The 13,483-nt window shown below is 40.5% G+C and overlaps 1 protein-coding gene across 2 annotated transcripts in view; it reads left to right on the forward strand.

The window, feature by feature from the left end:
- katnal2 (katanin p60 subunit A-like 2) overlaps positions 1-13,483 on the forward strand; it is a 96,016-nt gene that overhangs the window by 62,853 nt on the left and 19,680 nt on the right. The gene's annotated exons all lie outside the window — the stretch shown is intronic.

Consider the following 13,483-nt stretch of genomic DNA (forward strand, 5'->3'; position numbering starts at 1 on the left):
GGTTTAAGTCTTCTTCGTCTTCAATATAACATGACGCGTTGTTGTGGTTTCTTGCTCCTTTGCGCCTCCCGCAGTTAGAAATGGCCATACTCGAGGTTATACTTATTTGCAAGAAATGACTTTGCGTTTCATATAGAAGAGATCAAATTTGGGACTTTTTTTTTTTATAAAGGACTGTAACATAGAAATGTTTGTCAACATTTTTATGCTCCAGGCAAAAATGTTTTCCACATAAATGTCGATTTATGAAAGTAAAGCCTACATTTTCTAATTGGCTTAATGTTTTTTTTTTTTTTTAAGCCTTTTTTTTAGATATATGCATACTAGTTTTAGCTATTTGGCTGTTCTAGTTTTTATTTATTTTTTATCTTATTTATTTATTTATTTTTAATACACTGTAGCACTTTGAGGTTGTTTACTCAATGTAAAGTGCTTTTTACAAATAAAATCTATTATTATTATGATTATTGTTTACAATTATCAATCAAATCTTGGAGAATGATTAAGAGTACAAAAGCCCTTACATTGATATCTTTGTTAAAAACATTTAAAATTATTTAGGTAGCCTTTGTTGTCTTTTTTAATTATTATTAGAGATGTCCGATAATATCAGCCTGCCAATATTATCGGCCGATAAATGCTTTAAAATGTAATATCGGAAATTATCGGCATCGTTTTTTGTTTTTTTTATTAAATCAACATAAAAAACACAAGATACACTTACAATTAGTGCACCAACCCAAAAAACCTCCCTCCCCCATTTACACTCATTGACACAAAAGGGTTGTTTCTTTCTGTTATTAATATTGTGGTTCCTACATTATATATCAATATATATCAATACAGTCTGCAAGGGATACAGTCCGTAAGCACACATGCTGGTCCACTAATAGTACTAACCTTTAACACTTCATTTTACTCATTTTCATTCATTACTAGTTTATATGTAACTGTTTTTATATTGTTTTACTTTCTTTTTTATTCAAGAAAAAGTTCTTAATTAATTTATCTTATTTTATTCCATCCATCCATCCATCCATCTTCTTCCGCTTATCCGAAGTCGGGTCGCGGGGGCAGCAGCCTAAGCAGGGAAGCCCAGACTTCCCTCTCCCCAGCCACTTCGTCCAGCTCCTCCCGGGGGATCCCGAGGCGTTCCCAGGCCAGCCGGGAGACATAGTCTTCCCAACGTGTCCTGGGTCTTCCCCGTGGCCTCCTACCGGTCGGACGTGCCCGAAACACCTTCCTAGGGAGGCGTTCGGGTGGCATCCTGACCAGATGCCCGAACCACCTCATCTGGCTCCTCTCCATGTGGAGGAGCAGCGGCTTTACTTTGAGCTCCCCCCGGATGACAGAGCTTCTCACCCTATCTCTAAGGGAGAGCCCTGCCACTCGGCGGAGGAAACTCATTTGGGCCGCTTGTACCCGTGATCTTGTCCTTTCGGTCATGACCCAAAGCTCATGACCATAGGTGAGGATGGGAACGTAGATCGACCGGTAAATCGAGAGCTTTGCCTTCCGGCTCAGCTCCTTCTTCACCACAACGGATCGATACAGCGTCCGCATTACTGAAGATGCCGCACCGATCCGCCTGTCGATCTCACGATCCACTCTTCCCCCACTCGTGAACAAGACTCCGAGGTACTTGAACTCCTCCACTTGGGGCAAGATCTCCTCCCCAACCCGGAGATGGCACTCCACCCTTTTCCGGGAGAGAACCATGGACTCGGACTTGGAGGTGCTGATTCCCATCCCAGTCGCTTCACACTCGGCTGCGAACCGATCCAGTGAGAGCTGAAGATCTTGGCCGGAGGAAGCCATCAGGACCACATCATCTGCAAATAGCAGTGACCTAATCCTGCAGCCACCAAACCAGATCCCCTCAACGCCCTGACTGCGCCTAGAAATTCTGTCCATAAAGGTTATGAACAGAATCGGTGACAAAGGGCAGTCTTGGCGGAGTCCAACCCTCACTGGAAACGGGTCCGACTTACTGCCGGCAATGCGTACCAAGCTCTGGCACTGATCATACAGGGAGCGGACCGCCACAATAAGACAGTCCGTTACCCCATACTCTCTGAGCACTCCCCACAGGACTTCCCGGGGTACACGGTCGAATGCCTTCTCCAAGTCCACAAAGCACATGTAGACTGGTTGGGCAAACTCCCATGCACCCTCAAGGACCCTGCCGAGAGTATAGAGCTGGTCCACAGTTCCACGACCAGGACGAAAACCACACTGTTCCTCCTGAATCCGAGGTTCGACTATCCGGCGTAGCCTCCTCTCCAGTACACCTGAATAGACCTTACCGGGAAGGCTGAGGAGTGTGATCCCATGATAGTTGGAACACACCCTCCGGTTCCCCTTCTTAAAGAGAGGAACCACCACCCCGGTCTGCCAATCCAGAGGTACCGCCCCCGATGTCCACGCGATGTTGCAGAGTCTTGTCAACCAAGACAGCCCCACAACATCCAGAGCCTTAAGGAACTCCGGGCGGATCTCATCCACCCCCGGGGCCTTGCCACCGAGGAGCTTTTTAACTACCTCGGCAACCTCAGCCCCAGAAATAGGAGATATTTTATATTTAATAATATTTTATTCATTTCTTTAAAAAGGACCTTATCTTCACCATACCTGGTTGTCCAAATTAGGCATAATAATGTGTTAATTCCACGACTGTATATATCGGTATCGGTAATTAAAGAGTTGGACAATATCGGAAATCGGCAAAAAGCCATTATCGGACATCCCTAATTATTATTATTAATATGTAATACTCTATCTGTATTTGCTTTTGTTTTCTTTCCTTAATTGTTGTTGAAAGTGCCTTGACTGTTGAGTGAATTATAAAAATGTTTGTTGTTCAATAAATAACAAAATATAATAAAAAAATACTTAGCGTTTCCGTGTATTGTACTACAAATAGTAACATAATAACAATAATGAATACCAAAGTGTTAAAAGGAAAGAAAAAAAGACGACCAAAAAAACAACCTCCTATGCACAATATTTGTGCAATCAAGGCATTTAATTTGTATTTTTTTACTCAATTTAATACCTTGTAATCATTTAAGAGTGTTATCCTTAACCACTAAATCACTCATTAGTGATAAGAGGGGCAAAAAAACATATGTGTCCCATTCCACTAACAACTAACAGACATATCGCATTAGTGCAGGATAGATTTATTATGATGCCTGGTATTATACCAAAAATATTAAAGCCCTTCTCTCGACAGGACGCCAGAAAGCGCTTGCCATAAATCCTCTTCTCATGTTACCTCTACATGGTGAATATACATCTTTTTCTTTGCTCCTGCATTTGTGCATTGCATGTTACAATTGTCCATAGAGTCATCCAACCATATTATATCCTGGGAAGCGCTACAGGTGCATTAAAACCAAAACAAACAGGCTAAAGAACAGCTTCTTCCCCAGGGCCATAACCATCCTGAACGGACTGCCCCATTGTCCCTCATAACTGCCTTCTCTTCGGTGCAATAACCCATTCCACCAACCACCCTGTTTTTTTTTTGTTTTTTTTTCATGTATATATTCATTTCACACCATATTCATTGCACTTCTACATTTTTTATATTTTTATATATTTGCACATTGTTTTTCTAGCATGCACACATCGCACTGTATGGAATGGCCTCAATCTCGTTACCTTGCGTAATGACAATAAAGCTGATTCTGATATTAAAGCTATTTGTATCCTAAATTTGATTTAATAAGGTATTATGCATCATTTAGTCTGTTTTTTCATCGCTGATACAATATATTAAATCTAATAATTCTACTTTTACACACAATTCCATCAAAATATATAGGAACACAGGAACTGAACAGAATATCAGTATAAATTAAGGGGTGGAATTAAATAAATAGCTTTTTCCTGCTCGTTTCCGGACATGTAAACATGTTTAAAAAAAGAAACTATCATGCAATTGTTTAAGATATGAAGCAAAAATGGCAAATGTGCAGAAATAAATGGCTTACAGCCAAAAGTCCATTCAGCCTAATCACAGATTAAAGTGACTTTCACTGGGATGAAAACATATGCTTGCAACTCCAGCGCAGCCACATTTTTTTGGAATAAGTGCTAATACAAATATGTATTGCAATCAGCAAGGCAGGAATTGCTGTTATGATTCCTGGCATGAGGGATTATTCCTATGGGGGAGCAGCAGGGGGTCAGCACAGAGATCAAATATAGGGGAGAAAACATTTTTTGGGGAGGCTTTTCTGCTGGGACACACAGAGGATTATCATATTAAAAAGTTTGAAATGGCATTTATTGGGAGATAAACAACTCGGAGATAATATAAACATGTTTTCCTCAATTTTTGGCACAATTCCTTGAGACGTTTCCTCAATAGTGACTGAACATTTCAATACTGCTGTATGTGTTGCTGTTAAACATCTTAAATACATTTGTTTTTTTAAATACCGACAGTAAAATAGAAGACATACAAATGAGAGGATATTGTTTGTACACACAAAAAAACCCTTTGTGTAGAGTATGTGAAGATATCTGAAGAAAACAATGACATCATAGCTTTTGTGTTATAGATGACAAAGCAAATTAAAGCTGCAAGCAGCGTTGGTTGGGCCCGCGTATTTGGCAGGTGCTAGTCCTAAGTGTCCCAATACTTTTGTCTAGTGGTAGTCCGAAGTGTCCCAATACTTTTGTCAAGTTGTAGTCCTAAGTGTCCCAATACTTTTGGCAAGTTGTCGTCTAAGTGTCCCAATACTTTTGTCCAGTGTAGGTGTCCCAATACGTGTGTCTAGTGGTAGTCCGAAGTGTCCCAATACTTTTGTCCAGTTTTCATCCTAAGTGTCCCAATACTTTTGTCCAGTTTTAGTCCTAAGTGTCCCAATACTTTTGTCCAGTTTTCATCCTAAGTGTCCCAATACTTTTGTCAAGTTTTAGTCATAAGTATCCCAATACTTTTGTCAAGTTTTAATGTGAAGTGTCCCAATACTTTTGTCCAGTTTTAGTCCTAAGTGTCCAAAAACTTTTGTCCAGTTGTAGTCCTAAGTGTCCCAATACTTTTGTCAAGTTTTCATCCTAAGTGTCCCAATACTTTTGTCCAGTTTTAGTCCTAAGTGTCCCAATACTTTTGTCCAGTTTTCATCCTAAGTGTCCCAATACTTTTGTCCAGTGTAGGTGTCCCAATACGTGTGTCTAGTGGTAGTCCGAAGTGTCCCAATACTTTTGTCCAGTTTTCATCCTAAGTGTCCCAATACTTTTGTCCAGTTTTAGTCCTAAGTGTCCCAATACTTTTGTCCCGTGGTAGTCCGAAGTTTCCCAATACTTATGTCAAGTTTTAGTCATAAGTATCCCAATACTTTTGTCAAGTTTTAATGTGAAGTGTCCCAATACTTTTGTCCAGTTTTAGTCCTAAGTGTCCAAAAACTTTTGTCCAGTTGTAGTCCTAAGTGTCCCAATACTTTTGTCCAGTGTAAGTGTCCCAATACTTTTGTCCAGTGGTAGTCCTAAGTTTCCCAATACTGTCGTCTACTTTTAGTCGTAAGTGTCCCAAGACTTTTGTCAAGATGTAGTCCCAAGTGTCCCAATACTTGTGTCCAGTTTTTGGCTTAAGTGTCCCAATACTTTTGTCCAGTGTAGGTGTCCCAATACGTGTGTCTAGTGGTAGTCCTAAGTGTCCCAATACTTTTGTCCAGTTTTCATCCTAAGTGTCCCAATACTTTTGTCCAGTTTTAATCCTAAGTGTCCCAATACTTTTGTCCCGTGGTAGTCCGAAGTTTCCCAATACTTATGTCAAGTTTTAGTCATAAGTATCCCAATACTTTTGTCAAGTTTTAATGTGAAGTGTCCCAATACTTTTGTCCAGTTTTAGTCCCAAGTGTCCTAAAACTTTTGTCCAGTTGTAGTCCTAAGTGTCCCAATACTTTGGTCCAGTTGTAGTCCTAAGTGTCCCAATACTTTGGTCCAGTTCTAGTCCTAAGAGTCCCAATAGTTTTGTCCAGTGTAGGTGTCCCAATACTTTTTTCCAGTGGTTGTCCTCAGTGTCCTAATACTTTTGTCAAGTTTTAGCCACAAGTGTCCCAATACTTTTGTCCACTGTAAGTGTCCCAATACTTTTGTCCAGTGGTAGTCCTAAGTTTCCCAATACTGTCGTCTACTTTTAGTCGTAAGTGTCCCAAGACTTTTGTCAAGATGTAGTCCCAAGTGTCCCAATACTTGTGTCCAGTTTTTGGCTTAAGTGTCCCAATACTTTTGTCCAGTGTAGGTGTCCCAATACGTGTGTCTAGTGGTAGTCCTAAGTGTCCCAATACTTTTGTCCAGTTTTCATCCTAAGTGTCCCAATACTTTTGTCCAGTTTTAATCCTAAGTGTCCCAATACTTTTGTCCCGTGGTAGTCCGAAGTTTCCCAATACTTATGTCAAGTTTTAGTCATAAGTATCCCAATACTTTTGTCAAGTTTTAATGTGAAGTGTCCCAATACTTTTGTCCAGTTTTAGTCCTAAGTGTCCAAAAACTTTTGTTCAGTTGTAGTCCTAAGTGTCCCAATACTTTGGTCCAGTTGTAGTCCTAAGAGTCCCAATAGTTTTGTCCAGTGTAGGTGTCCCAATACTTTTTTCCAGTTTTAGTCCTAAGTGTCCTAAAACTTTTGTCCAGTTGTAGTCCTAAGTGTCCCAATACTTTTGTCCAGTTTTCATCCCAAGTGTCCCAATACTTTTGTCCAGTTTTAGTCCTAAGTGTCCCAATACTTTTGTCCAGTTTTCATCCTAAGTGTCCCAATACTTTTGTCCAGTGTAGGTGTCCCAATACGTGTGTCTAGTGGTAGTCCGAAGTGTCCCAATACTTTTGTCCAGTTGTAGTCCTAAGTGTCCCAATACTTTTGTCCAGTTTTCATCCTAAGTGTCCCAATACTTTTGTCCAGTTTTAATCCTAAGTGTCCCAATACTTTTGTCCCGTGGTAGTCCGAAGTTTCCCAATACTTATGTCAAGTTTTAGTCATAAGTATCCCAATACTTTTGTCAAGTTTTAATGTGAAGTGTCCCAATACTTTTGTCCAGTTTTAGTCCTAAGTGTCCAAAAACTTTTGTCCAGTTGTAGTCCTAAGTGTCCCAATACTTTTGTCCAGTTTTCATCCTAAGTGTCCCAATACTTTTGTCCAGTTTTAGTCCTAAGTGTCCCAATACTTTTGTCCAGTTTTCATCCTAAGTGTCCCAATACTTTTGTCCAGTGTAGGTGTCCCAATACGTGTGTCTAGTGGTAGTCCGAAGTGTCCCAATACTTTTGTCCAGTTGTAGTCCTAAGTGTCCCAATACTTTTGTCCAGTTTTCATCCTAAGTGTCCCAATACTTTTGTCCAGTTTTAATCCTAAGTGTCCCAATACTTTTGTCCCGTGGTAGTCCGAAGTTTCCCAATACTTATGTCAAGTTTTAGTCATAAGTATCCCAATACTTTTGTCAAGTTTTAATGTGAAGTGTCCCAATACTTTTGTCCAGTTTTAGTCCTAAGTGTCCAAAAACTTCTGTCCAGTTGTAGTCCTAAGTGTCCCAATACTTTTGTCCAGTTTTCATCCTAAGTGTCCCAATACTTTTGTCCAGTTTTAGTCCTAAGTGTCCCAATACTTTTGTCCAGTTTTAGTCCTAAGTGTCCCAATACTTTTGTCCAGTGTAGGTGTCCCAATACGTGTGTCTAGTGGTAGTCCGAAGTGTCCCAATACTTTTGACCAGTTGTAGTCCTAAGTGTCCCAATACTTTTGTCCAGTTTTCATCCTAAGTGTCCCAATACTTTTGTCCAGTTTTAGTCCTAAGTGTCCCAATACTTTTGTCAAGTTTTAATGTGAAGTGTCCCAAAACTTTTGTCCAGTTTTAGTCCTAAGTGTCCTAAAACTTTTGTCCAGTTATAGTCCTAAGTGTCCCAATACTTTTGTCCAGTTTTCATCCTAAGTGTCCCAATACTTTTGTCCAGTTGTAGTCCTAAATGTCCCAATACTTTTGTCCAGTTTTCATCCTAAGTGTCCCAATACTTTTGTCCAGTGTAGGTGTCCCAATACGTGTGTCTAGTGGTAGTCCGAAGTGTCCCAATACTTTTGACCAGTTGTAGTCCTAAGTGTCCCAATACTTTTGTCCAGTTTTAGTCCTAAGTGTCCCAATACTTTTGTCAAGTTTTAATGTGAAGTGTCCCAAAACTTTTGTCCAGTTTTAGTCCTAAGTGTCCTAAAACTTTTGTCCAGTTATAGTCCTAAGTATCCCAATACTTTGGTCCAGTTGTAGTCCTAAGAGTCCCAATAGTTTTGTCCAGTGTAGGTGTCCCAATACTTTTTTCCAGTGGTTGTCCTCAGTGTCCTAATACTTTTGTCAAGTTTTAGCCACAAGTGTCCCAATACTTTTGTCCAGTGGTAGTCCTAAGTTTCCCAATACTGTCGTCTACTTTTAGTCGTAAGTGTCCCAAGACTTTTGTCAAGATGTAGTCCCAAGTGTCCCAATACTTGTGTCCAGTTTTTGGCTTAAGTGTCCCAATACTTTTGTCTAGTGTACCAACCTTGTCTGCATTGTGTGGGCACGCTGGTGCATCCTGCTTTTAAGCAGCCATTAAAAAAAAACAGCAGCGCAGCGGTTCTTTGAAGGGTCATAAAATCAAAACCGGAGCAGGTATCAAAACGCTCATCTCTACTTGTAATCACAAGGGTTCAATCTCTCTCCTGTGTTAGTTTGAAGCCAAAACAACAAACGTGCTCAGAGGAGATAATGTTTGAAGAGAGGTGACCGGTTTTTACAAAAATGTTGTTTTGAAGGGGGAATAGCAAACTTCCTGTAGATTTTTGCTGGGGGTTGTCAATTTATGAAATGTAGGTCTAAGCGAGACCTACGGAGAGGTTTTTGTTTCATGTCTCTCCGACCTTCCCAGTGGGAGTTACAGGCAGTTTTGTCATTTTTTTCTTACGAGGAGCAGTTATTTCTGCGTTTTATTCAAAAATTGCGCTAGAGCGCAATTTTGAGATTTGGGGTTAGGTTTTTTTATTAGATCGCAAATTTTACCAGTCCTGATGTGTGCGTTCAGTTTGGTGAGTTTTGAAGCATGTTAAGGGGGTCAAATTGCAGCTCAAACAGGCAAAAGTGACTGTTATTAGTACTTTTTTGTCTTGAAGGGGGAATTGCCAACTTCCTGTTGATTTTAGCCCGAGGATGTAAAAATTATGAGAACTAGGTCTAAGTCAGACCTACATAGAGGATTTTGTTTCATGTCTTTCCGACCTTCCTAGTGGGAGTTACAGGCAGTCTAGTTTTGTTTTTTTTCCTAGGGGGCGCGAGAGCGCAATTTTGATTTTTGCGGTTCGTTTTTTTTTTATTAAAAGACAATTTTCGCAGGTCCTGATGTGTGGGTCAAATATGGTGAGTTTTGAAGCATGTTAAGTGGGTCAAATTAGTGCTCAAAGAGGCGGCGGAAGAATAATAATAATAAAGAATAATAAAACCTTACAAATTCAATAGGTCCTTATGGCCCATTGCATAAGGACTCCCTGTGGGAGTCCTTATGCAATGGGCCATGCGGGCCCTAATAAAGCTGCAAGCAGCATTGGTCGGGCCCGCATATTTGGCAGGTGCTAGTCCTAAGTGTCCCAATACTTTTGTTCAGTTTTCGTCATAAGTGTCCCAATACTTTTGTCTACTTTTAGTCCGAATTGTCCCAATACTTTTGTGTAGTGTACCTACCTTGTCTGCAATTTGTGGGCATGCTGGTGCTTCCTGCTTTTAAGCAGCCTTCTTGAAAAAGCAGCAGCATCAGCGCAGCGGCTCTTTGAAGGGTCATAAAATCAAAACCGGAGCCGGTATTAAAACTCTTTCGATAACTTTTAATCAAAAGGGTTCAATCTCTCTCCTGTGTTAGTTTGAAGCCTAAACGACAAACACGCTCAGAGGAGATAATGTTTGAAGAAAGGTGACCGGTTTTTACAAAAATGTTGTTTTGAAGGGGGAATAGCAAACTTCCTGTAGATTTTTGCTGGGGGTTGTCAATTTATGAAATGGAGGTCTAAGTGAGACCTACGGAGAGGTTTTTGTTTCATGTCTCTCCGACCTTCCCAGTGGGAGTTACAGGCAGTTTTGTCATTTTTTTCTTCCGAGGAGCAGTTTTTTCTCCGTTTTATTCAAAAATTGCTCTAGAGCGCAATTTTTAAATTTGGGGTTAGGTTTTTTTTATTAGATCGCAAATTTTGCCAGTCCTGATGTGTGCGTTCAGTTTGGTGAGTTTTGAAGCGTGTTAAGGGGGTCAAATTACAGCTCAAAGAGGGAAAAGTGACTGTTTTTAGTACTTTTTTTGTCTTGAAGGGGGAATTGCCAACTTCCTGTTGATTTTAGCCCGAGGATGTAAAAATTATGAGAACTAGGTCTAAGTCAGACCTACATAGAGGATTTTGTTTCATGTCTTTCCGACCTTCCTAGTGGGAGTTACAGGCAGTCTAGTTTTGTTTTTTTCCCTAGGGGGCGCGAGAGCGCAATTTTGATTTTTGCGGTTCGGTTTTTTTATTAAAAGACAATTTTCGCAGGTCCTGATGTGTGGGTCAAATATGGTGAGTTTTGAAGCATGTTAAGTGGGTCAAATTAGTGCTCAAAGAGGCGGCTGAAGAATAATAATAATAAAGAATAATAAAACCTTACAAATTCAATAGGTCCTTATGGCCCATTGCATAAGGACTCCCTGTGGGAGTCCTTATGCAATGGGCCATGCGGGCCCTAATTAAAGCTGCAAGCAGCATTGGTCGGGCCCGCATATTTGGCAGGTGCTAGTCCTAAGTGTCCCAATACTTTTGTTCAGTTTTCGTCATAAGTGTCCCAATACTTTTGTCTACTTTTAGTCCGAATTGTCCCAATACTTTTGTGTAGTGTACCTACCTTGTCTGCAATTTGTGGGCACGCTGGTGCTTCCTGCTTTTAAGCAGCCTTCTTGAAAAAGCAGCAGCATCAGCGCAGCGGCTCTTTGAAGGGTCATAAAATCAAAACCGGAGCCGGTATTAAAACTCTTTCGATAACTTTTAATCAAAAGGGTTCAATCTCTCTCCTGTGTTAGTTTGAAGCCTAAACGACAAACACGCTCAGAGGAGATAATGTTTGAAGAAAGGTGACCGGTTTTTACAAAAATGTTGTTTTGAAGGGGGAATAGCAAACTTCCTGTAGATTTTTGCTGGGGGTTGTCAATTTATGAAATGTAGGTCTAAGTGAGACCTACGGAGAGGTTTTTGTTTCATGTCTCTCCGACCTTCCCAGTGGGAGTTACAGGCAGTTTTGTAATTTTTTTCTTCCGAGGAGCAGTTTTTTCTCCGTTTTATTCAAAAATTGCTCTAGAGCGCAATTTTTAAATTTGGGGTTAGGTTTTTTTTTTATTAGATCGCAAATTTTGCCAGTCCTGATGTGTGCGTTCAGTTTGGTGAGTTTTGAAGCGTGTTAAGGGGGTCAAATTACAGCTCAAAGAGGGAAAAGTGACTGTTTTTAGTACTTTTTTTGTCTTGAAGGGGGAATTGCCAACTTCCTCTTGATTTTAGAACGAGGATGTAAAATTATGAGAACTAGGTCTAAGTCAGACCTACATAGAGGATTTTGTTCCATGTCTTTCCGACCTTCCTAGTGGGAGTTACAGGCAGTTTTTGTTTTCCTAGGGGGCGTGAGAGCGCAATTTTGATTTTTGCGGGTTTTTTTTTTTTATTAAAAGGCAATTTTCGCAGGTCCTGATGTGTGGGTCAAATATGGTGAGTTTTGAAGCATGTTAAGTGGGTCAAATTAGTGCTCAAAGAGGCGGCGGAAGAATAATAATAATAAAGAATAATAAAACCTTACAAATTCAATAGGTCCTTATGTCCCATTGCATAAGGACTCCCTGTGGGAGTCCTTATGCAATGGGCCATGCGGGCCCTAATTAAAGCTGCAAGCAGCATTGGTCGGGCCCGCATATTTGGCAGGTGCTAGTCCTAAGTGTCCCAATACTTTTGTTCAGTTTTCGTCATAAGTGTCCCAATACTTTTGTCTACTTTTAGTCCGAATTGTCCCAATACTTTTGTGTAGTGTACCTACCTTGTCTGCAATTTGTGGGCACGCTGGTGCTTCCTGCCTTTAAGCAGCCTTCTTGAAAAAGCAGCAGCATCAGTGCAGGGGCTCTTTGAAGGGTCATAAAATCAAAACCGGAGCCGGTATTAAAACTCTTGCGATAACCTTTAATCAAAAGGGTTCAATCTCTCTCCTGTGTTAGTTTGAAGCCGAAACGACAAACACGCTCAGAGGAGATAATGTTTGAAGAAAGGTGACCGGTTTTTACAAAAATGTTGTGTTGAAGGGGGAATAGCAAACTTCCTGTAGATTTTTGCTGGGGGTTGTCAATTTATGAAATGTAGGTCTAAGTGAGACCTACGGAGAGGTTTTTGTTTCATGTCTCTCTGACCTTCCCAGTGGGAGTTACAGGCAGTTTTGTCATTTTTTTCTTCCGAGGAGCAGTTTTTTCTCCGTTTTATTCAAAAATTGCTCTAGAGCGCAATTTTTAAATTTGGGGTTAGGTTTTTTTTATTAGATCGCAAATTTTGCCAGTCCTGATGTGTGCGTTCAGTTTGGTGAGTTTTGAAGCGTGTTAAGGGGGTCAAATTACAGCTCAGAGGGAAAAGTTACTGTTTTTAGTACTTTTTTGTCTTGAAGGGGGAATTGCCAACTTCCTGTTGATTTTAGCCCGAGGATGTAAAATTATGAGAACTAGGTCTAAGTCAGACCTACATAGAGGATTTTGTTTCATGTCTTTCCGACCTTCCTAGTGGGAGTTACAGGCAGCGTAGTTTTTTCTTCTTCCTAGGGGGCGCTAGAGCGCAATTTTGAGTTTTGGGGTTTGGTTTTTTTATTAAAAGGCAATTTTCGCAGGTCCTGATGTGTGGGTCAAATATGGTGAGTTTTGAAGCATGTTAAGTGGGTCAAATTAGTGCTCAAAGAGGCGGCGGAAGAAGAAAGAAAGAATAATAATAAAACCTTACAAATTCAATAGGTCCTTATGTCCCATTGCATAAGGACTCCCTTCGGGAGTCCTTTTGCAATGGGCCATTGCGGGCCCTAATAAGGAATAATAAAACCTTACAAATTCAATAGGTCCTTTTGTCCCATTGCATAAGGACTCCCTTTGGGAGTCCTTATGCAATGGGCCATGCGGGCCCTAATAATATACTGTCACTTATTAATAAAAAACGAGCTCACCCGAAAACGTCACACTTTGGCTGAATGCTTCACTACTAAAACCACAGAGTTTCCCACAGGACTGCAATCTATTCATGGCGGTGGGTATAATTGGCCATGACGCATGTGCATGTCAAGTCTACGGACGCTGTAAGGACGACAAAAAGTGAGTAAAAACAAACAAAAGCAAAACAAATATGTTGTGAAATATGAATAAACTTTCCTGAAGTTGCTTCTTTTTGTTATATTTTGTTGGCCAATTTCCCAATCAAGACTGAGTAGCCTTTTGAAATGTGACGTGT

Source organism: Nerophis lumbriciformis, linkage group LG20 (assembly GCF_033978685.3).
Source record: "Nerophis lumbriciformis linkage group LG20, RoL_Nlum_v2.1, whole genome shotgun sequence".
Taxonomy (NCBI): domain Eukaryota; kingdom Metazoa; phylum Chordata; class Actinopteri; order Syngnathiformes; family Syngnathidae; genus Nerophis; species Nerophis lumbriciformis.